Source organism: Pipra filicauda, unplaced genomic scaffold (genome assembly GCF_003945595.2).
Source record: "Pipra filicauda isolate LSUMZ 115617 unplaced genomic scaffold, ASM394559v2 scaffold237_size1200389_pilon, whole genome shotgun sequence".
Taxonomy (NCBI): domain Eukaryota; kingdom Metazoa; phylum Chordata; class Aves; order Passeriformes; family Pipridae; genus Pipra; species Pipra filicauda.
Window position 1 is genome coordinate 472,357 of NW_024104351.1, and position 23,998 is coordinate 496,354.

The window sequence follows — 23,998 nt, forward strand, 5'->3', positions numbered from 1 at the left end:
TGACTGAAGTAGTAGTCAAGTTGTTGGAAATGTGGTTTGGTGTATTCAGTTATATAAATCAGTATTGCACTAGAATGAAGAAGGATCATACTGCTGAAAGACAGGTGACCAAAATCCTAGGAGCACCATGGCCCTCTGCTAAATTACAGTTGCCAAAATAGAAAAGTAGTTCCACCCCCTTCTTACCCTCCATGCTGCTTTATCTGCCATGCAACCATTACATAGTATTTCTGCCATACTGACCGTAGTCCTCTGTGGGGCAAGTGATTACTTTTTCATGTGATTTCTATTTTTATTAAGATAATGGAACTGTTCTGTTTTCTCTGCCACGAGCACAGAGAATAGAGGGGAAGGCTCATGTCTACAACTAAAAGAATGTGTTGATCTTAGTCGCTCCATTTTAAAAGTCTTAAAAGCAATCTTTCTCTTCAAGTCACTCTTATGATTCTCAAATTCCTGTCTGCAGAAAAGTGTGAAATCTTGCATGAACGTGCAAGGAAACTGGTACCATTTGGTAACTCTTCTTGCTGGGTTCTGAGTTCTTGTAGAACTATATTGGTGGTAGGGAGATGGCACAGGGAGATATTTTTGTGAGAGCAGGCACAGAGAAGAAGTCTTTGGCATATTGCCAAAAAGAAGGTAGCATTTTTCCACCAGAGAAGTGTTTGAATTGTTCTGCTGCTATGTCTTTATTTTGTTAAACAACTCAGGTGGACCACAGGAAATAGCTGATGACAATGTAATATTAATTCTTGTGGAGGTGAACAGAACAACAAGAAAACAAAAAAACAACCAACCAACCAAAGAAAGACTTCTGCTGCTCTTTGCTTTAAAAGATGCTTTTTAAAAATTTTTCTGCAAGACACATTTAAAAATCTGTCTACAAGAATTATAAATAATTCTGTGCATTTACACTGGAAGAGCATAAAGCAATACACATGCATCAAATATTTCTAGAGTGTTAGTTGCTACAGTTACAGTACTAGCTAAGAAAGCAACATATTAGATTCAAAAAATCCATTAACAAAATTTACATGTGTCCATGTTGCTGGTTGCAGAAATAATATGATTCATTCGAGCAGTCTATGTAATTCTTAAAAAGTAATGGATGTACATGTTTTTATTTTTTATGTATTGTTTTAATATTTGTTTTACTATGATACTGGACGTTAATTACTTGTGTACTTCTGTAAATTCTGCTTCTAAGTAGTGATTGTTGAGGATATTTTTCATATCTCATTCTGTGACTGCTAAAACAAAAAAAGATCAAAGTTTTAAAGCTTAAAAATGCATCAAAAGTTTAAAATTACCATTTGCTATTTTGAGCCCTAATTCATCTTTCCATTATAATCCTAGTGATAGGCTTCAGGCCAGTCTATCAGTCTATCAGTTTCTCAGTTTCGATGCAACTGTACAACTGTAAATTACCATTGTGTTATAAGACATGCCTAACTTCATTATATTACAAAACTTCTTAGGTAGCAGGAGAATTTGCTTTCTGATGTACATATTTTTATTTGCTTTTAAAAGAAGATGAAATGAAATAGCAAAAAAAATTGCTTTTTAGATAAAATTTCAGAATTTGCCTAAATATTTATTATATTAGAGTCCAGTATATCAATAATTATAATCTAAGAAGGTGTTGACAACATGTTGTTATAAACAGTCCAAATAATACCTAGGACAGTATATAAAGCCAGAACTAAGAAAGCATCACTCTCAGGGAAGCATCCTTATAACTAGGATAGAAGCAGATCTATTTTACTTTTTTCTCTCTCTTATGAATCCTTGGAATATTTCAGTCTTTTTCTGTGTTGGGATCCAGATTCAACAGGAAAAGCGGAGAATAAATAGTTCAGCTCAGGCTATGTAACTCTCTGAGATTTAGGTACTACTATAGGACGTCTCAACAGAGGAAGGTCTTAGCATTTCTTTCTGGTCAAGGTCTCTAACTGTATGTAAAAGGAGACATCCTTCATTATCTGGTTGTGCTCAAAAATTTATTCAGTGCTCTAAATCTCAGGAAATGAAGGTGTCTGTTCTATGTAGGTACATGAGTTGGATTAACTGTTCAGACAAACATCATGCTTGACTGTTCCCTAAGCTATTTGCTTTACCATCAGGGCAAAGAAAAACGCTTCCCTCTTAAGGAACTCCTCATGGATGCACTTAAACCACTGCTTGTATGAAAGTAGGGCTGCCTAAGGAACTACATATGATTCATCCTGCAGCAATAATAGTCTGAATAAGAGTAGATGGGTTTGCAGAAATATTAAATGGCAGCGTGTATACTCTCAGATAGGATCACATTCTGCACTCAAGGTAACATGAAAGCCAAACTCATCAGCTGGTTTACAGAATATAATGAACATCTTGAACACCATGAGCATATACTAAACTTCAGTACTTAATTTGTTATTCATTGTGTTGAAAATACTGGACTATATGATCAAAATCATACATGAAGAGCTTTCACTTCACGCCTTTATGTCTTCTTATTAAAATCATGGTTTACTTTGCAGCTCTCTTCTGGGATAGTCACATTTTCACAAAGTGGGTAAAACCTAAGAAATAAAAGTATGGTTGGAATACTAGTGTTCTGCATGCTTCAGAACTGTAAAAATCATCTGTATATCATGTATTTACTTTCTTTACTGATGAGGTCCAAAATGTAGTTTTGCAAGATAAAGGTATTATACAATATTTCAGTTGTAGTGAAATGTTTATGTTTTGGGGGTGGTTCTGAAGTGAATTACGAGGAAGCAGAAGTCAACTTTTTGGGGAGGAAGGTCTCAGACTGCTAATCCAAACCCTATTTTCCCCAACAAACACATAGCATAACAGCTTTGTGTTTGCACACCTTCACATATGTCTTCTTACTTTTTGGTGACGTTCTTATTCTGTAACAATTAGGCCTGATGGAGCTTCTGTTGAGGTTTTTTTCTACAGATTCAGTAATGATAATTTCTTTTTTCATATTTCCATTTTATTACCAGTCATTGTCTCATTGTCAGTAATATCTTTGCATGAACAAGTCCAATACTGACTTGGTATTGAAATATTCACTTCTTGTCAAATGGCTTGAATTCTGCTAAAATTTATTGTGGTCTAGGCTGAGGCTTTAGTGGAGATTAAGATGCCTTAGACACCTATATGGAAGGGCTCAAGTGTTAGCTATGTGTATAAACTCTTGTTCTGGACAACAGTCAGTGCAATCTGTGCACCCTATCAGTGCCTTGGCAGCTGACAAACTGCTTTGCATATGTTTCAGAGTGAGATGGGTTGTTCTCTAGTCTCCATCTGAATACAGAGAAAAAATATGGCATCATGTGAAATGTAGTCAGTTTCTGTCTTGCAGTTCTCTACAGGATGAAATTCCCAGAAACTGGAAAAATACTGTACTGTGATCATTAGATTCCTGACAAAAATAGTGAAAAGAATTTTCTTGAGTTTCTCCCAAAGATAAATTAGGATTATGTAAAATTGTCATTTGCTGTGACTCATGCACATCATACAACTCTGTACTCTAAGCTGGTAACACAGATTTGGCCAATTAACAGCAATCTTGGATATCTTCATATGCCTTTTCTGAAAATGGCAATCACTGTAATGATGTCAGTTCTTGGATCTCTTGGGCTTATTCAATACATTTAAGATATTAACAAGATTATTTGAATTGGTACCCTGGGATAATGGGAGACTGCATTTGTGGATGCAGAAGGTTATTCTGAATTTGGTGTCCAAGTGTCTTATTTACCTGTTCCATGTGAATAAAATGCTTGCTGTAAACATAGTTTTTTGTTTCTTTTATAGTGATTCTATCTATCGGGGGAAAGGAAATCATCTATCCCTTATCCTAGAAATATTTGCTTCTCATAGCACTGGGTTAAGAAGATCAGCAGCTAATATACCACAGAACAGGTTTGAATCCAACCATCAAATAAGATCAGAAAGCAATTGCAAAGGACACCATTGAAAGAATGGTCGAACTAAGGTTACACAGGGTGGCTACTGACCCAGCTACAGAGACAGAGCCTAGACAGCTGCAGAGCAGTGGCAGCCAGCCAGCGTGCCTGAACAGATGAAGATGAGGCCAAAAGGAGGAGGACTTAAGATATTAGCTGCTCTAATATAGAACCAACAAGCTATATAAGATCCTTACATACTCGGACAAGAATTACAACACCTACTTGGAAACAAAGTCCTTGAAGCTTCTTGTGCAAGTTTTCAAATAGAATTTCTCATAGCCAAAGTATTTAAAAAATATTAGCTTTTGAGACATATTTAATTCTAAAAATTGTTTACATTAGGTACATCATAAACAATCTTTGCCCTCAATACATCATATACTGAGTCATTAAAGAGAGGCCATGGCTTCACAGGCACATTTCAGTCTATGCAAAGATAATCCAGATTTTCCTTCTTTGATTGGTAATTATGATCTCTGAACCCATATATACTGTTTCTAGTATCCCAACTAGCCCACTCTTCATGATGGTATACAATGTCTTGTGTACTTTAATTGTTCTTTGAACAAACAAAAAGTTTGAAGGCCCCATTTCTCTCTGAAAGTGCATTTTTCAGATATAATGTATAAACTGTGTGCATCTCCACTGGATGAAAAGATTATTTTTCCTATTCTATTTATAAAATGTATTAATGATTTACGGAATAGTTGCAGACTGATGCAAAGGCCTGACAATTGAAAACCAAGCAATTAAACAGCTCAAAAAGGAAGAAAAGAGATGCAGTACAGAAAGATATATGCAGAGAACCTGTAGGTGTCTGCAACCCTCCCCATTATTCTCCGTAGGAAGTACTCAGGATTAGCTATGGATGTAGATGATGTCAGAACCAGTCCTCTAAACCTTTTCAATTTTCCAACATGAAAATCTGTTGTAGAACTGTGGTACTAGGTATGAAACAAACTCTTCTTTTTTTTTATTTCAATTGATTTTTTTTCATTAAATTTTAGCTTGTCTGCACTATATACTGCGTATATTTTTTCTTATTAAGCAAAAAAAATCTTTCCTGATAAGGGCATCTTTTCTGTGAAAGCACCTCTTAAAATAGACTAGCTTGATGCTCTGGATAGCACTTTGACATTGAAAAAAACCAGAAAGATGCAAACAAATCCTGGCAAGTGTGGAAGTGATGCCTGCATAGTTCAGAAATGATTTGACTCATTAGTAGATTAATAGGCTGCACAGAGACCTGGATCTTTGAAGGAAGTCAGTGAATTAAGGGCAGACTTACCCTGTAGCTCCCATTAGCCTGCATATGTGGATTAGCTAGATCTAGAGATATTTCTGTCCCATACAAATCAGTGGAACAATGGATATAGGTTTTATATAAAATCATCACAGCCATAAAATGGAATGTAGGAACATTTTACAATTACTGTAGTTAGAATGGTCAAAGCATTTAAATACAGCTTTGTCAGGATTTTTATTCTCAAGGGCCTACCTATTCAAAAATCTGAGGTAGCTGAATATCACAGAGTTAGGTTTCCTAGTATGGTTAATTTTTTTCCTCAGTAATAATTCATAAAATCATTTAACAACTTTTGTGCAAAAATATGGTTTGATGTATCTGATAGAAGCTATACCTGCTCTTGACTGAGAGCAAAGGAATGGGTAAGATGACCTGTTATCTATGACTGCAAGCCACTGTTCCTACCCTTTGTCTTTCCAACAGTGATGAGTTCTGGTGACAGACAAAGTGAAATACAGCAGTCCCTTCCAAAGGGCTTATAGTGTTCTCTGTGTGCAGGAAGGTCAGCAAGATTCCAAACACTCCACATTAAAGAGTTCAATTGCAGGGAGGAGCCTTTGCCAGTCATGTTTTGAATTTCAGTTACTTTACATGAGATATATAACACACCAAAAGAAACTTTTGCAATGTGGTAGCTACACCAGACCTAAGCATCTAGGCTACCCTTATTCTCAGTGGTTAGAAGTAGGCATCTGAAGGACACAATTTCATCAAAATGTTCTAAAAGGGGTCAGTGAAATTGTGTTCTGTAACCATTTCTTGCTATTGGCTACAAAGACAAGCCAAGGTGTTAGTACAAGTATAAACAGCTGCAGTTTAAAAATCTAAAGGTAAACGAAATTACTTAATTCCTAACTTTCCCCTTGTTTACATATTGCCATCCTTTTTCATGGAAAAAATGGTTAGTGGACTCAAACCAAATTTATCATACTGCCTTTAGCTGATTTTTGACTGCTTAATAGTTCATTATATCCTCTCTGTTTGTATCCTATATACAATGACTTATCACAGAATTTTTGCTGATACTTCTGCCCTAGGTAAGCATAATATTACTTAAGCTGAAGAAGCCACTGAGTTGCACATGTGAACAGACTTTCTCCTACAACCTTCAACACGGAGAAGATGTGGATTGTGATGTCTTCACTGATTTTATTTTAGATGTAGTAAGAGACATTTCAACCTGGTTCTGCCTGCCCATCAACATATGCACCTCAACATAAGGACTTAAAACTCTGTTGGTCAGTTGCTCACTATACTTAAACCACAGGTTGCTAAAGTACTCCATTTGAAAGTTGCTAATGTGCTCCATTTCAAAAGTATACTTTGTAACGATCCTGTAATATGGATGTATTATCCAATAGAAGTGAAAAAATGTGACAATTTTGCTGAACTCGTATTTTGTATAAGTTACAATGAATCTTCCTCCAGACGGCTTGAATACCCATAAAGCTCTGCAGAAACGGGAGTTATTTACTGACAAGTCCAAAGCTATGGCTAATGAGCCCAGGCCATCAATGCAGCTACCATGGACCTGCCAGTAGCTGGCAGCTGATCTATGACATTCATGGAGAAGATATTTTTCTCCTGTGTGAAATATCTCTTTGCCAAGTGTGTTCAAACTTGGCACAGATAGAAATACTCAATGCTAAGCTATTTTCTGCTATGATAGGAAATACTGTGTTTGGTAAGTTCTTTCTTCCCCATATGAGAGCTATATTCTCTGTTTCTTACAGCCCTCATCAAATACTTAGCTAACCGTAGTTACAAAAATACAGTAAAAGAAGTAATATTCATTCAAAATCCTAGCTACCAGTCATCTTGTAGTGATCATTTAGAATTATCAAATAAAATAAGGCATGACACTCAAAGGGGAGCAGATTGGATGTATATATAATGAATTCAATTTCCATTCATCTCTCAGTGAGAGTTTTTGAAGAAGAGAAAGTTGGAAAAATTACAGTCGTGTTTTCAGTGAGCACAATGAGACTGTTGTTTATAAACCAACGCTCATGTTTTGTTATCCATATGTGACTATACAGTTAATTTTTCATCTTAAAGAACTGTGTTTGTTTAGTACTTTTGTCATACATTTCTGTCACTATCCTGAACAAAAAGAGTGAAGATAGAGTGGTTTAAAAAGGTTTTAAAAAGCCCCAAACGGCTCCCCATCCAAAAAGAACCCAAACCAAAACAGAAGTTCCAATGGGGAACTCTTTATATTGGCATAATATTTGGGGTAATTTATTGGTGGTTTTCTGAGTATTTCGTTTTGATGATATTATGGTAATTATTTTTATTGTGAATGAACTCAGAAGTGCTCAGATTAGCAAATGAGTGCTTTTCTAAATCTTAATAATGAAAGATCAATACATGATTCTAAAATTACTTGTGACAAATCCCAGCAATAATAGAGGAATATAGCTTTCAATTCACTTGTGTACTTCAGTGCATTTATGTCAATGAGACTATGTTCAATTCTTCTGTGCAAAGAATTGATTTTTCAATTTACCTTCTAAATTAAGTGATAGAAATAATTTCTGGGTTTCTTTCTTTAGTTTGAGATCAAAGTATTTTGTGACCCTGTATAAACAATTTTCTTGGAAGACAGATAAGAAAAGAAGAAAATGGACCAGATCCAGACAAAGCTGCTGGAGAAAGCCACGTATTTCTTTCTGTTGGAGTTTTAGAACACCTACACTGTGCATCTTAGGTTTAGTTTTCAGTTCAGCTTAGGGGAATTAACTCCTAAACTTCTTTAATCCTGAATTCCAAGCTGTGAATGGTTTTGAAAAGAGGCCAATTCTAACAAAAGTAAGAGAAGTCTTATCTTCTCTGGGTTACTGTCAGAATATCCATAGCCTTGGGAAAAAGTATTAATTTAACCTATGAAATAAACTGTTTCAGATTCCTACCCTCATTCAGAAGGAGAAAAATCAGAAAGAGTTCAGACAAGCACCATAAGAGGTGGGATGTGGAGCAAATGAAGACTGGGAAATTTATAGATAGGATATCCATATGTTGGGGAAACTTCACTTTATGTAAGACATCATCACTGACTCTGAGAGAGCAATAGCTTGATAGTACAGGGTTCAGAAAACTGTTCAAGAACCACTGGATTTAAAAGCACTAATACAAAACAGCACAGTAAAAGGTAAACATGCTCTCCCATTTCTTCTTTGTACTCTGATGTTAGGATGCTAACCTAGGATCTGGGAGAAAGCTGGGAATTTAATCACTGACTGTCAAATTTTGTATGGATGTCAGGAGCACTAGATTAAACTGGCATAATGATAGTTCTATGTTTGTATGTATGTAATGAAATTTTCAGAATTCTGGTAATGAGCACATTTGGCTTGTGCTCACATAATTTGGAAGTGACTGAAAATGCATTTTTGGAGAAATTCATGCTTTGTCAAATCATCATCAACATCACCATCATCTCTACTCATCTCTCCTCATCTGACATCAGCCTTAGCTGCAGTCATTCAATGAATGAAGATGGAGCAGAATTAAAAGATACCATTAGGAACACTTAGCACAATACGGGTGTTTGATATGGGGCTACATTTCGTTTTGCATCATACTAAATGATTGCAGTTACAGGAAAGGGGAGAAGAACTATCTAGTTTGTCAAATGCACCAAGAGTTGGAGTTACAAAATAAAATTGTTTGACTTAAGGAATTGAAAAGCATAAATGAAGATTAAGGAAAAAAATTAAATTGCTGATGCGTTGCAAATTTGGAACATGACTGTATGAACAAAGGCAATTTGCAAACACAGCAGTCACTCCCTCTATTCCTCTGCTTATGGCATTTAATGACTTCCTTGACTATTTTTGACAGCTTTTGTTTTCTTTGTCATGTATCTCAGTGTATTTTATAGGTTGAACAAAGGTACGTCAATCAGAATTACAAACCATCCTATTTCATGCCATGTTAGAACCTCCTTAAAATCTTCTTTCTCTCTGTCCCACCTTCACATACACACATACAGAAAATTAAGAATACATGAGTTTGCATAATCTGATAGTTTAAAAGTTTGTAGATAGAATTAAATCCAAATTAGTAAGAGAAAATTAGGTCATTTTAACTTATAGCGTTATATAAGGTGGTTTTTGAAAGAAGAAACATGAATGATGTAAATTATATTTGTTTAAACTAAAATAATTCTTGATTATGCAGTTTCAGAGTTTCTAGGGAAGTCATTGAAGTGTCTTGCTGAGAACCTAAATTTTTTTTTGAGAAGTGTGCATGCACAGTGTTATACAAGGTTTGTTTTTTATAGATTTCAGAAACAGGATTTCAAAGGCAATCAAATTCAACCTTCTGCTATTGCTGACTATGTTGTTACAATACTTTTTAAGATTTGGACATCTATATTAAAATAAACTTTTCTTCACAGAAAATATTTTCCTCCCGAAGTTCCTCACTTCAAATGGATGCATTTTAGAGCTTCTCTTATCTGATGTCATGATCTTTTTCTACTGAAATGGGGTACAGTATCAACCACATCCAAGGTTTCTGTTCACTCTTCTTATTCGCATGTATATCTTTGCCTTATTTTGACAATGTTTTTTAGTTAAGCTCTGACTTACCTTTTTGAAGATACTTCTTTTTTTTTAAAGCTTCAAGTTACTCCCTGTAATTAATGACATATTAGCTATGTATTGACTAAAGAAAGGATAAAACTTACTCACTCAAAGAATTCATGATGTAAATTTATGAGTGAAGTATTTCCTTCACTGCACTATGTTGTTAAATATATCCACTAAGAAGTATAAACATTTTCATTAATTTATGGAGTTTACCCTGGTTCTTGATTGAGACCATTCACAACAGTAGGCAACCACTGATTTAACAATAGTTTTGGGGTGAGTCATTCACAGAATTGTTTTTGAAGCACATCATAAAAATTATGCCAAAAACAAGTAGTTGTTCCCTCCAAAGTTGATAATCTTTTACTGCATCTGCAGAGGCCAGTCAAATTCTCTCCCAGCACTTTTTTTTCCCTTCAACTTCCTACACAAACTGAGAATCTAATTAACTCCTTCAGCACTAAATTCCCTATTCCCTGCAGCTATTCTAATTCAGATAGTAGCCTTTATATTATTTTGATGGAGTGATGTCTTTCACTAAGACCTTTAAAAGTGATTTTCCATGATGTACTTAGATTAAATTTTTGGTTCTCTTCTTTCCATACCTGAAACAGATCAAAATATCTATATCTCAGAAAGCATATACTCTTCTGCTACTTCTGAACCTGGAGATGTCTGTATGTAGTTAGCCCCTCTTTGTCTATCTAAAGCTTTGTAGGAACATATACGATTGCAGAATTATTTTGTCCTGAAAAGCATTGCCTGCTCTAAATCTGAACTCCATTATGATTTAGAAACCAAAAGACTGTTTCCCAAAGGATCCAATCTAGTAACTTCTTGTTGGATGGTCTCAGGAACTGTCAACAGAGTGTTCAATCTATGGCAAGCTACAACTGCTTCCTTCAGAAACCACGGCTTGGAAAAGAGATGAGATTACTAGGGTGCATGCTGATGGAAGGCAATATACATGGGTTTAATCATCACTCCCTAGATAATTTATGTACATTAAAGTTAGCTTAGGATTGAAACAAAATAATAATGGTAATAACAACGTTATTCACCCAATATGGAGCCCATCTGAAACTAATATTTCTAGCTGAGTGCTTTGAGTATCACTGTCAACCCCAACCTAAGCAACAGTCTTATTGTGAGGAAATTTGCTTGAGATATGAAAACTATGGATTTAAGCTTGTTGGAGTTGAAGGGAAAGAAGTAATTCTCTGCAACGTATTTATATAGTGAGCTACATTCTAAGGGTAGGTAGCATCAGATGTGCCTTAAAAAAGTTGAACCATGTTTGTTTACATGTTTATCCTGAGGAAATGATTTAGCACGAGTCCAAAATTTTCAATGCAGTCTCTTTAGAGTAGAACAAAAAAATAAAAACCAACCACCCCCCCCCACACACACAAAGGCCCCCCCCCCAAAAAAAAACCAAAACAAACCAAGAAAAAAACCCAAAAAACCAAAAAAACAAAAACCCAAACTAAACAAAAAACAAACAAACGAACAAAAAACCCCTGATTGGTCAAACCCTTCCTATAAACTCTTTATTTTCTTCCATGCTCAGAATGTGTGACCCATAAATTGCTAAACCTTGAAATATTCAATGACTTTCAGTATCACCAGTAGCATTGACCTGCATCTTCACCCTGCAACAACCAGTGACACCTGTACTTGTAAACAGGGAGCACACTTCAGCTGACACAGACTGGCCACAGCCACATAATATTATTGGCCTTGGGACTGTGCCTGGGAGAGTCTACTTTGATCCAGAGATACAGTAATGTCTTGTAATTTTCTTTATTTTTCAGTTAATGTGTTAGAAATAATGAAAGAATGTTGCAGCCCAGAATGTTGTTTTCAGATCACGTTACTGAGGGCATTTGTTGTAGGTTCTGGGTTGACATAGACAGGGCTTATGGGTGTATTCAAAGTGCAAGACTTGCTTTCCAGCTGGAGTTGGTATTAGGTTAGTAAGCGATAGCAGGGTAGAGAAAGCTCTGGGTGGGGGAGTGGCTCTTGGTTCTTGCAATGCCATGCATTTTCCAGGAGAGTGTTAGATGGTAGAGGTGAAAACCACGCCAGAGAGTATGTTAATTATTAAGCAGTATGAATAGTTGAGTTCAGGATTTGAGCTTGCTCTCTAGTCCTATTTTACTTGGCACTGTAGACATAGACAAATGAGATAAGGTTTTACTGCTGGGGTCATTTTCCCCTAATCTAAAAAATGTTTGAACATGAGTAGACAAGGAGACAGAAGTAGATAACATCAGGCATCAGGCTGGTTTCAATAACAAGGATTGGACAAAGGTAGCACAAAATTCTTGGTTTTCCGCTTCACAGCTGACGTAAACTCTGCTTTTACCCTCTGCTACATACATGTTTAGTGGATTTTGTTAGAAGGGAAATGATACAGGGACACCAGAGCAGAAATGGAAAGTAAAAGAGGAAACCAGATCACAGAGGAACTATGAATATGTTATAAAGAAAGAACTATGAATGTGTCATAAAACCATAACTTTGGAAATGGGTAAAGAGGAGTCTTAAACAGGACTTTCATAACTACAAGAGATTGCAATGACACCTTCATCCTAGTCCCACAATAGATCTTTGGAAGGACTATTGACTTCATTCCTATGGTATCACATTTTATTCAGTTGTTTGTTTTAAATAGAAGATCCAAGTAATAGATTAGTCTGGAGATATGTCAGTAAAACAGAAAGACATCTTGATTTTTAAAAAGGAAATTATACATCTTTGGCCAACCCTGGTATCCAAATCAATTAGTCTTAAAAATTATTATTTTTAATTATTAGTATTATTAAGTATTAGTATTATTAAACCTTTGAAACATCTTAAGACAGTATGTCCATAAAGTATAATAAAATAAGAACTATGCAGGGCCATCCAAAATATAAACTGGAAATATGACATACTTGCTCCTTTATGGATTTTTATATTATCACTTTATTCTAAGTGATGATTTTGTAGATTTTCAAATTATTCTTATTCTTAACGTTACTATAATTTGTGTATCTTTGTTTGAAAATTGTTGTAGTGAATTCATTAACAGCAACCAAAATGAAAAGATACATTGCAGCTGGCAAGCTTATGAAACAAATAATGTGACACAAAAGAAAAATAAAATAATTCTATTGTGTTAATTGCACTTAATTATAATTATATTACAATTCAGTCGTAATAGTGTTATTAAAATGCAGAACACTGCTGTTGCTTCTTGAAAAAAAATCTCTTTTCATATAATTTTCCTCACAACACTCCATGCTGTTGGTTTTGTTTGTTATTTGTTTAAAGGAATGTTAAATCACTTTTAAAAACATTATAGGTGATCATCAGTTGCATGTTTATACTATTTATTTCAATAAGACAAATTTATTGCAGAGACTACACCCTCAAGCATGTGCATTGACTACAGTAGAAATGTGGATCTGTAAAGGGCTGAACTGGCAGATCATTCTCCACGCAGTGCTTTTACCTTTCAGTTCCAGTACGATTTTGGAGAGTTAGTGTGAGAGGTCTTCACAGAATAATGGCCTGAAGTGAAGATGTGCTGATCGAGCCTTTTGTCATTGAAAAGTAAATCATCACCCCGCTGTTTTTAAAATCTCACGGACATGGCTTTATGGTGTGACTCTGAGAAATATTATTTCTAATTTTTCAAGGGGATAAGCAAATCTGTGAGAAGTGTTTGCTGAGAAATCAAGAACCCAAGGTGGGAAGGAGGGATATGATATAATTTTAACACATTTTATTTCTTTGACTATCCCCACACTATAACTCTCTCACTTCCGGCAGGAGCACTAGCCTGTTATTTTTTAGTGCATTGACAGCCATATAAAGATGCAGAGGTACTGAATTAACTACATTATTAACTAGCAAAGATGACAGTGGGAAAAGCTTGAATGACAGCTCTATGCTCTGCAGTACCATCTGAAGATGAAGATCTGAGAACAAATCTATCACAAAGGCTTTGTACCATAAGGACACCTCTTTCAAAATATAGCGCAAAGGACTGCAGTCATATACTGATGAACCTGAGAAATCCAGGTCTCCTTCATGAGCAGGAGAAAAGATGCTGTACTTCTTCTTCCAACAGCAAATTACAAGCACAAATCCCAGTAAACTTGACTTTATAGTGTCTTGCTTAAGAAGATCTCTGAAATTCACAGATAAGATGATGATGATCAACCTTAGCCACCCAGTCAAGTAATTTATTGAAAACATGGATTTTGTGTTACTGTCTTGTGAGTTGCTGCCTTGGAGACCCTAAATCCTGAGGAAACATAATATATATTAATTTCCTCACCCTTGTGCAGTTCTCCACTTCATTCAACAGGGACAAATATTGGCCCTACGTGACTATAGAACCACCTTTTTACTCTTACATGAGAGAAATTCATCTTGAAATTAAACAACTTGCTGCCAAAATTGGTTTGGTTTTTTTTTTTCTCTTTTTGCTGGGCTTATGTGATATTTTCAGATAGCAAGAGAGACTAGTTTGTACTGTAATCAGGCATTCTCCACAGGTGGTATTATTTGCCACTAAAACTGGGAAAACCTTCCTCTGTCCTTGCCTCTTTAAAGAGAGGGAGGATGTTCAGATGAAATATACAGATATCCTTGCGAGTGAAGCAAGAAGGCCAAAATGCACTCACAAGGACTGGAAGGGATTGCTGTAAGACTTGGTGCTGACATTTGCTTTGCATTAATCCTCTTCATCAAGAAAAGAATACTCTTCCCACAACAGATATATTCAAGGTGTTGGTGAGACTATGAATCTTTTGTCAGAAGTGTGAATCATTTTTTAGAGGAGAGAGAAAAAACAGATTAATAAAAAGGAAAGAAACAGCTGAACATCAGAGAGATGTTTCTCTGAGCGGCAGAGAGCCACATTCTGGCTCTGTCTGATTCAAAGCAGAAATTAAAACACTGGTCTCATTCTGCATTTAAGAGCAGAAATCCCATTTTTGAGAAACATTAATGAAGATAAATTGTTATTTTGTGTAATTGTGTAAACAAAACTAATTATGCTGTGGACTAGTTATACTGTAGCTGAATTTGTCCCAGAGTTTTATTTAAGTAGTGCCACATTTCCAAGTAACTGGGAATGAACATCTGACTGCAGATATTTTCCTTGATGATGTGTCTCATTCTGAATTTGCAAGTAATTGTGGTAAATTACTGTCATTTTTCCTATTGATGTGTATACCCACAGCATTCATTTGATAGCTAATATATCACCTGAACTATCTATGACACATCACAGGGTTGTTTATGGTCATACCCAAGGAGAACATTTGAATGGATGACTCTCAGTAAAAAAAGTAGTGGCCCTCTTCAGAAGTTTAAGGCAAAGCTTTTATTTGTTTCCCGGGTAAGAAAACTACATTCTACAAATAGTCTTTATCTTTCTCCTCTTGGATAATAAATTTACCACTATCTTCTAGAATCTCATTATTTTTTAATTTAAATTTGAATTTCATCTTAAAGGAAAAAATGTACAGGTTCAGTAACAAATGAACCGACATTTATGAAATAAATTTTGAAAACTACAGAAACAGTAATTTATAAAAAAAGGCCTAGTTTTTCTGATTAACAAGTTAACAATATCTATTAGCAATATATTATAAATTATGTATTATAAAAGTGGTGAATGCAAAGCTTCATACTAAGCAGTATATTTTATGACACAGCTTTTTGTTAGTAAATTTTTAGCATGGTAATGGAGCTTGTAATAATATAAATTATTATACCAGATGGATAATTAAAGAAATAAAAATACCAAGGAATGGGTCCTTGGCTAGACAAATCTATGAACTAATTGTTTCCATAGTGCTGAATTTGAATAAGCAATTCCATAACCATTTTTTTCTTTCTGTTTGTGAATTATTTCTACACTCTAAAAACTCAGAGGAACATCATGTAAAGAGAAAAAAACTCAGACAAAATGCCTCTGAAGCTTATTCTGAGCACCTGCAGAATGACGTAGGTGAATGAATGTAAAAAACTACAGATCAAACTCGACACTGATAGTTGCACATAAATGCACGTAGAAAGAAAACCAGTCTAAGCTATAGATACAGTGACATGCATCAGTGTAACTGTTTCCACTTGAAAACAGATCTTGGGAGGCTTTTTCGTTAATTCTCTGACAATCTCAGTTTGAGTAGAGCAAAGAAGAAAATATAAATATCCCAATTTGTAAAAGTGGTATTTGCAAATAGTAAATATTTCATTAATTTCTGAAAATGCAAACACATAAAATCCTCCAAATCTGTAAAAAACATGGAGAATGGTGAGGTAAAAAATTACTTAGGATAAGTGAAAAATAAAATAAAGATTTTTGGTGTTTCAAATTCCAATTATTTCCCTTCAGATATATAATTTCTAGACCATGTGCTTGTCACATTTCTTTATCAAAAGGACAAATAATTTAGTCTATTCCATGACCCTTTTTAGGATTTTATGTGGTTTTTCCTAAATTAAGTGTTTGAAAAGTAGGCACTATAGTCTTAGCTATCCAGCTGTCTAATCAACAGAGGAAAATAGACACTACAGAAAAGTTTCAGCTTACCTTAACTTAGTAATCCAAAATTGTTCCAATGAATTACCCTTGAGGTGTCTAGTTCCATCTATCAATTCCAAAGGTGGTTTGACATGTCCAACTCACCTACAGTAATGTGCTACTGGTATTTCTGCCATATATATTTCTGTCTCCTCTTTGGTCTCCAACACTATCATGAAGAAATCCTCTACAATGATGAAAGGTTGATCAGTTTTCACTTTACTTCTCAGATGGCTAACTTGTCACCAACTGTTGAGCATTATTTTATTATACAAACCTTTAACAGACAAGAAATCAACTAGTTAGCAGTTTATACATTAAAAGCCTGGAAAAAAAGTCAGTAGGGGCTGCAAAACTACTTCTAGAACTCATTTACACTAGCAATGGAGAGAAGAGAGTTTGCGTATTGTATCCACTGCTTACCTCTCCACAATGTATGCTTATTTCAAAGCTTCTATTGCTTCAAGAGATGTTAATAATTACAAGGGAAAAGACATTTTCAGTAGAATATGATGATTTGCATGGAATGGGAAGACATGAAGTAGTAATAATGTCTAACAGGTCATGAGTTAATGAAAGAGTTTTTCAGTTTCCTACTTTTGAAAAAATCAGAGTGCTTAAATCTGAGTGAAAAGATTTAGTTGTGAAGATTGTAGCGAAAATATCGCACTGCATATGTGCATAGGATTTTGCTACATGATCTTATGAGTTTAAGGTTGTAGTATTTCCAGTTTTATTGTTACCTGAGAAATCAATTTATAGCACAGTTTGTTCTTGACGCTACTAACCCATTTTAAGCACATCAGATTTGTCCTTCAGACATTGCATAACCTTTCTGTCATTCTCTGGGATGAATTAATAAAATTGTTGTTGACTTTCGCATGCTTAATAGTCTGAAACATTTTTGTATTAACAGTTTGCATATTCCTGATAAAAACACTGTGAGGTATTTCACTTTCAGCTAATTGCCAGTTATAAATATCAACTCACAACATTTGGACAGAAAAGCATTTTTTTCCATGTGCCCTTATCACAAGTTTTTACTTCTTGCCATTTTTAGCTTAGCATTGAAGTTGATGTTAAATGAGGTACATAAATATATGTTTTATTGTATATTTGTGCACAAGGCAGTAAGGTTGCAAACATGAACCTTCTACTTTTAGTAGGATAATTTCAACTTAAAAATGCAGGAGTTTGATCAGGTCCAGTGAAAGCACAGTCTTATGTTAAAGGAGAAAAACAAAAGTATCAGGACTAAGTGCAGATTTTGATATAGAAGACTATTCAGTAGATTTAGTGAACATTATCCTTTTTATTCATAAGCAGTGAATGTAAAACTCATTTTATATTAAGCCATTATTATTATCTCTATCTAGCGTGAACTGTGGAAAATGTATAGTGATTTGTAGTTTACAGAAGTTATGTTTGTGTTAGAATTAGAAATATGAAATATATAGTAATTTCACTCTTGGGACTGTCCCTCTTTTTATGGCAACTATTATATTTGTGTTTTATTACGTTAGAAATATTATCTTTCATCTTAACAAATGTCTTGCATTTTTACTTTCTAATGAGACAAAATGCCTTCCACAGCAAATTTGGTTGTGAATTTTGTCAGTAGAAACCTGCCATATTTAATATTGTTCTTTTCTGGACTTCTCTGTGTTGTGGTTATTACGGCATGTAACTTTTTCTGTGATACTATTGGTACAGTGTCAGTATATACATATGACATCAACACTGGAGTGTTGATGTTTCTCTCTTCCAAGAAGTTACTGAACTGTTATGAACTCAGAACTAAATTTCTGGGCAGTAAGTGGAACAGAAGAGTATCCTTCTGAGAGAATAGTTTATTGAGTTCAAATCAATAAAAAGTAAATCAAAATAGCATATGTTCCAGATATTCCCCCATGAAAATATTTTCCTTTTCTGAAATGAGACCTGTTCATGCTCCATTTACTAATATTTTTTAAACTTTACTTTTTTTTTTTAAACCTATTATTCTCTCAAATTAATACCCCAAACGTGCGACAGCTGTACAATCAGAAAGTCATGTGTCCATGTCTCCTATTGCAATTAATTTTTCCACATACATATATATATAAATAGTAACTGAAGAAGAGATTTCAGCCTTACTAGGATCCTCTACAGAAGCAAACTGTAGTTTCAGAACAGTTAGTTTCCTTGCCTCAACCAAGAATATTTACTCAATTATATGAAGAGAGGCATCTGCACAGAGATATTATTGTTTAAGACAATCACCTGGCATGTACAAAGGGCAGATGAGTTCGGAAAACTCTCCACATATTTGAAAAATTACAGACTTCTGTATGATCCCTTTCAGGCTGATTAGCCACAATCTCCCAGTGTTCAATACTTTGTCAAGAGACTATATCATGGCTGGGTGCAGCCAAAGTCATGCTGAAAGCATGGAAAATAACCTATGTATCTTACAAATGTACAATGTTACTGAATACTGAAAAATGTGGTAAATGGTTGAGGAGGAGGTAATAATTTAGTTCTGGTTAGAAGAACAAATTAACTGAGAGTTGGTACATAACTTATTAAGAAAGATTTATAAGATTTCATTAGATTGGACCTACCAAGGTCAAGCAAGACTCTGTTGTAGACTCTGAACATAAAATGAAGGGTGGCATAACTTATGCTGTGTTTCCTCCTCTTACACGTTCAGACTGCTTAAACCTTTTCTTTTCACACCCATGTGACCTATGCATGGTCACCATTCTCCAGCTTCCTTTCATGCAAATTAGCTTAACATCCGCATGAAAAAAACAAACAAACCAAAACAGTTTTCTCCCTAGTCCTTTGTTAAACAGACAATTATCCTTAAAAATTGAATTATAATAATTTTTTTCTATCCCTGACAGGTTGCTCCATCTCTACAACATAACAATGGCCATGAACAAAGACTGGTTCATAGGTGTTCTTTTCTGCTTCCAAGGAAAAGGATGGGCAAAGGAGGAGCATAATTTGCATTGCCTCTCTTCAGAAGGGAATTTACAGCTCTAGTCTTGAGTTAAACAGCCATTTATGCTGAAGAACATGTAGCCCAGAGCTCTGCCTGTCATCTTTGTGTATGTGTGTATGCCTGTGTGCCTGTGTGTGCCAAAAGAATAGTGCCTGCTTTGAAAACCTTTGCTTCTGTCACATATTTCCTAAATTGGACATACAGGTAGTCTCAATAAAAAATAACAGCTGTCTTAGAAATATTCAGTTGCCTAGATTTTGATAAAGTACAATATCAATTCAAGAATTTTTCTTCTGTTCTTCTGAAAAACTATTATTAACAAAATTGAAAGTGAAAAATGAGTCTGTGAGGCCAGACTTGCTCCTAAATACAATTTGCTCTTACCACTCTGGTATTACTGTTATGGCTATTATGACATTTCTATGAATAAAAAATTTATATTATAAGAAGATCTATTTTCATTCCAAGTGATACTTTTTCATTTTTCCCTAGAAATATTCAACTAGAATATTGTAATAATAATAATTTACAATAATTACCTGTTTTTTATGTTGCAATGGTTTTTTTTCTGTTAGACACTCTGATACACACATTCATACATATATAAGCATACATATATATATTCATATATATTTTTATATTGTTTTGAATCTGCAAATTTGAATTAGGAAATCATATAACTGCTGCAAACAGAGCAAGCAATTCTTGTTGCATCAAAAAAGACTCAATATACAAACTATGATAATTATAATAACATTTCTTTACAGTGAAAAGATTAACATTTCAAATATTATGTTACCGTGACAAGATCCCCTTTGCAATGTGCCTTTATACACTTCTTCTATCTTTCAGAACCTCACTTCTCTGTAAAAATGCTGTCAAAGAAACAAATGCAGTATGTTTTCAAGTAACCCTGCAATCATTATGTGTAGAGCTCAGAAGCAGATCAGAGAACTATAGAAGTAAAAGAGAAAGTAAATCCTTATGTTCTTTCCACATATGAGGCTCTAGGAAGCATATGATTGAATAAAGAATCGAGCTGCAGTGATTAGATGTCAATGAGTTACTGCAGATGAGCAGAATTTCTGTAAACCAACAAGACAGTCAATCAGTTTAAGCTTGCAGGTGTAATCTCAGAGGACAACCTGTACCTCACAGAAGATTTAACCTTCTGCCATCATGAAAGTAATTCACTGGTTTATAGTTCTAGATGGTGAATGCCATAATCTTATGAAGATTACATGGAATTGCAAAATTTCACAGCAACTGGGTTTGGTTTTCTTTCTCTCTCTCTCTCTCTCTCTTTCTTTCTTTCTTTTTCTTCCCCATAGGAAAACATTGCATTTTACAGGACAAACATTAAGTGCTTACGTAGTCTAATAAATAGTTTACAGGGAAAATATTAAATCAGTTTTACATTGAGATGGTCTGGGATAGTTAGAAGACATTTACACTTGTAGCATCCTCTTTCTTTGGTGAGTGGAAAGGACTTCTTAGATACAATGTCTGAAGAAAAACTATAGAGATGTCATTAGATACAGTATCTGGAGAAAAACAGTATCTGGTATCTAGAGGAATGTCACAGTAGGGAAAGATTTGAGGAATGCAATGAGCAAGGCAATCAGGATTAGCAGGATAGCGGGCTGCACAGAACAATGCATTTTGCTGAGGTTTTTCTCAGTTGAAGAACTCCCTCAAGAAACTCAAAGTATGGCTGTAAGGCATTCATGAATCAACATTTACAATCAATACCCTTACCTGAGGCAAGGGAGCAAACCAGAAAACAAGACTGTCCAAAATGTGTGCATCATAGTAATTGAAGGAGGTGGCCAATGGTTTTGTTTGAACCCTACACTTCGAACTGGAAGATTCCTTGATCCTGGCTAGTAGAACTTGGATTAATAACAACAAAATATTGATGGCATGTCTGCCATTATAATCCAACATGATAAAAATAGGGGAAATATTGTTAAAGTTTATGACTTGACAGTTTCCAATTAACAGTTGATTATTTTGTTTAAAAAAAAAAATCTGGGGAATAAAAAAGCTAACCTTGCAAGCTTTTGAAATGCATTTAAAAGTGCTACATCATGTTGCAGGATGCTCCGGGCTGCCTTTACACACAGAGAAAAGTGTGATTAATTGTCCAGAGAGAGAGTGAAAGTTATTACAGTGGTTGGTTTGTGTGAGCAGTTTCCATCATTCTCCAACTATGTCTTGGTCCAAGTTGAATTTCAGCAATATGAAGTTTGGATTAAGTTTCATCCCAAGGTGTTGGAAACTAAACCCTTGTTTACTTGGTAGTACAGTTGTCATTAGAGAGACTGAAACCATCCTCATGGAGTGATGAACCATTCAGGAATGTTGTGCATCACAGATGGAAAGGTAGGATTGACCAACCAGAGGCCTCCTCTCAATACCCCTTCTTATGGGATTTGTAGTTGTCCGATAGTCTTGTGGAATTTAGCTCTGCAAATACCAGGTGATGCATCTGTAGACATATAATGCAACTTCTGTTATATGATGAGGTGCATCAGTAAAAGGAAGGACTATGAAAATGTCAATCAGTCATCAAGTCAACAACATTATACTGGGTGAGGGGTGGGGAGCACCACAAACTAATAGGAGAAATCAAAGATCTTTTCTGTGGAGGTAGAGAGTACTAAAGACTCTACTGATGTATTTTCTTGACTACTAAGTTGATACCTTAGATGATCAAGATAGCTGAGCTGCATAAATGTGTAAATTACTGGAATGAGTGGAGAATAAGGGTCAATATTAACAGCAGATATTGCAAGAGCAAAAGAATACCTCTGAAAGAATATTTTTGTGTTTTATAAATATATAAAAAGAATAAAAGCTAAAAAGAAGGAAGTATTAAGTATTAATCTTAAAGGATAGTGTTGTCATAAGATCAAATTATTATATATTTACCATGAATATATTTAGGCTGGAAAATTAGAAGCTGTGTTTATAAAGAAGAAAGAAACTTCATTAGACTGGTAAGTTGACTGTAGTTAAAAGTTTACTTGTATTCTTTGTATCTTTCACTAGTTTTCAGTGATGCTTCCAACAAATGCCCCATGTATAAGAAGACTTTTGATATTTATTGCAAAGACTAGGTTTTGAAAAAGAAAAAAGGAAATATGATGATATTTTCCCTTTGATGACTCATGAAGTGTTGCTTCCTAGAGCATGTGCACATTGTCAAACAGTAGACCTACTGCAATAATTTTAGAATATTTAGTCTGTAACTACTTAATTCAGTAGCGATCATACTAGATCAACATAGTACAAGAGACTGGGCTGACAAGATAGGAATGAAAGAGAAACTGGACAAAGGTTGCATGTGGATTTGAGTGGCAAGAGTAATAGAAGCTTTGAGTTTTTGCCAGGTCAGAACCTTTGACAGCATGAAACTTACTTATCCCTTCAGTATTGCACTACCTGCATCTTGTTAATCACTTGCAGTTCCTGTAAATCAGTGTTTTTCATACATCTATATGAAAAAAAACAGATAATGGATAAATAGAAACATTGTGAATAAAGTAAGGATGTTTGCCAAGCCTACTTTCATAGTTTTCCCTGGTTTCTTTGCTCAGTTTAATTACTAGAAGCACAATTCATCTGATATTTTAGGAGAAACTTAATATAATATTTTGCACTTTTTTTTCCTGTTTTTACATCTAAATGTAATCAGACATGACTGATGACCCGTTTGCTAGCGCCACTGGAAACATGTCGTAGAGCCTCCATAAAGATGCTTTCTCCCCTGAAGATACTTTGATAGATTTATATGCATGATGCAATGTCATGAAGGGATAGCCAAGTGTGTTGTGAAAGACCTAGTTTGGTTACTTGCTTATCTTGCTTCTTGCACGTCAATGCACCTGCCATCGCAGCACAAGGTTTCACATGTTATATTCTGTTGTATTTTGACCAAAAAATTCAGGTGGGGGTATTGTAACACTGAGGTCCACAATTTAGGAAAATACTGTTCCACTAGGGTCTCAGGTAGTATTTTTTGCTTATTTTTGGAGATTTTGATTTATGCAAAAAATGCACTTGTAACACCTTAAAAATTAAAAGGCAACTCCTGAAACACAGATAAAAGCTGACTCTGAGGTAGAAGATCTAGACAATGAGACTGTAAAATACTTCCAAGAGTTCTGTTCTGATATCTGTATCAAAGATCCCTTGACTTCAAGCAAAAAGAACATTCTACAAGTGAGGTCTTTTGGACAAACTGTGGAGTCCCATATTTTTTCCATCTAATCTTTGTAGTGCAAAAGATAGGTTAGTGTTATTTGGGAATTTAGATAAAGGTTATATATTGAAAGTTAATCCTCTTGCATATTTTTCCTGAATCTGTTAACAAATGTCTATATAATCTATGCCACTGGAATAAAGGTAATTTCTATGACACATCCCTTCAGATACTATTCTCCAAATTTCCCATTACTGTACATCAGTATCTTGTAAGTATCCAGATGTAATAGAAAGATGAGCATAAATTATTATGAAATTTATCAATAGGAGTATTGGGTAATG

At 34.8% G+C, this 23,998-nt stretch overlaps 1 protein-coding gene across 1 annotated transcript in view; it reads left to right on the forward strand.

Moving 5' to 3' along the window:
• Window positions 1-21,503, forward strand: part of LOC113992955 (translation initiation factor IF-2-like) — a 28,249-nt gene extending 6,746 nt beyond the window's left edge. Inside the window, exons 4-5 of the mRNA XM_027730704.2 lie at window positions 9,677-9,768; window positions 19,347-21,503. The gene's annotated coding sequence lies outside the window, so the exon portion shown is untranslated. The remainder of the gene's footprint in view (window positions 1-9,676; window positions 9,769-19,346) is intronic.
• The last annotated feature ends 2,495 nt before the right edge of the window (window positions 21,504-23,998 follow it).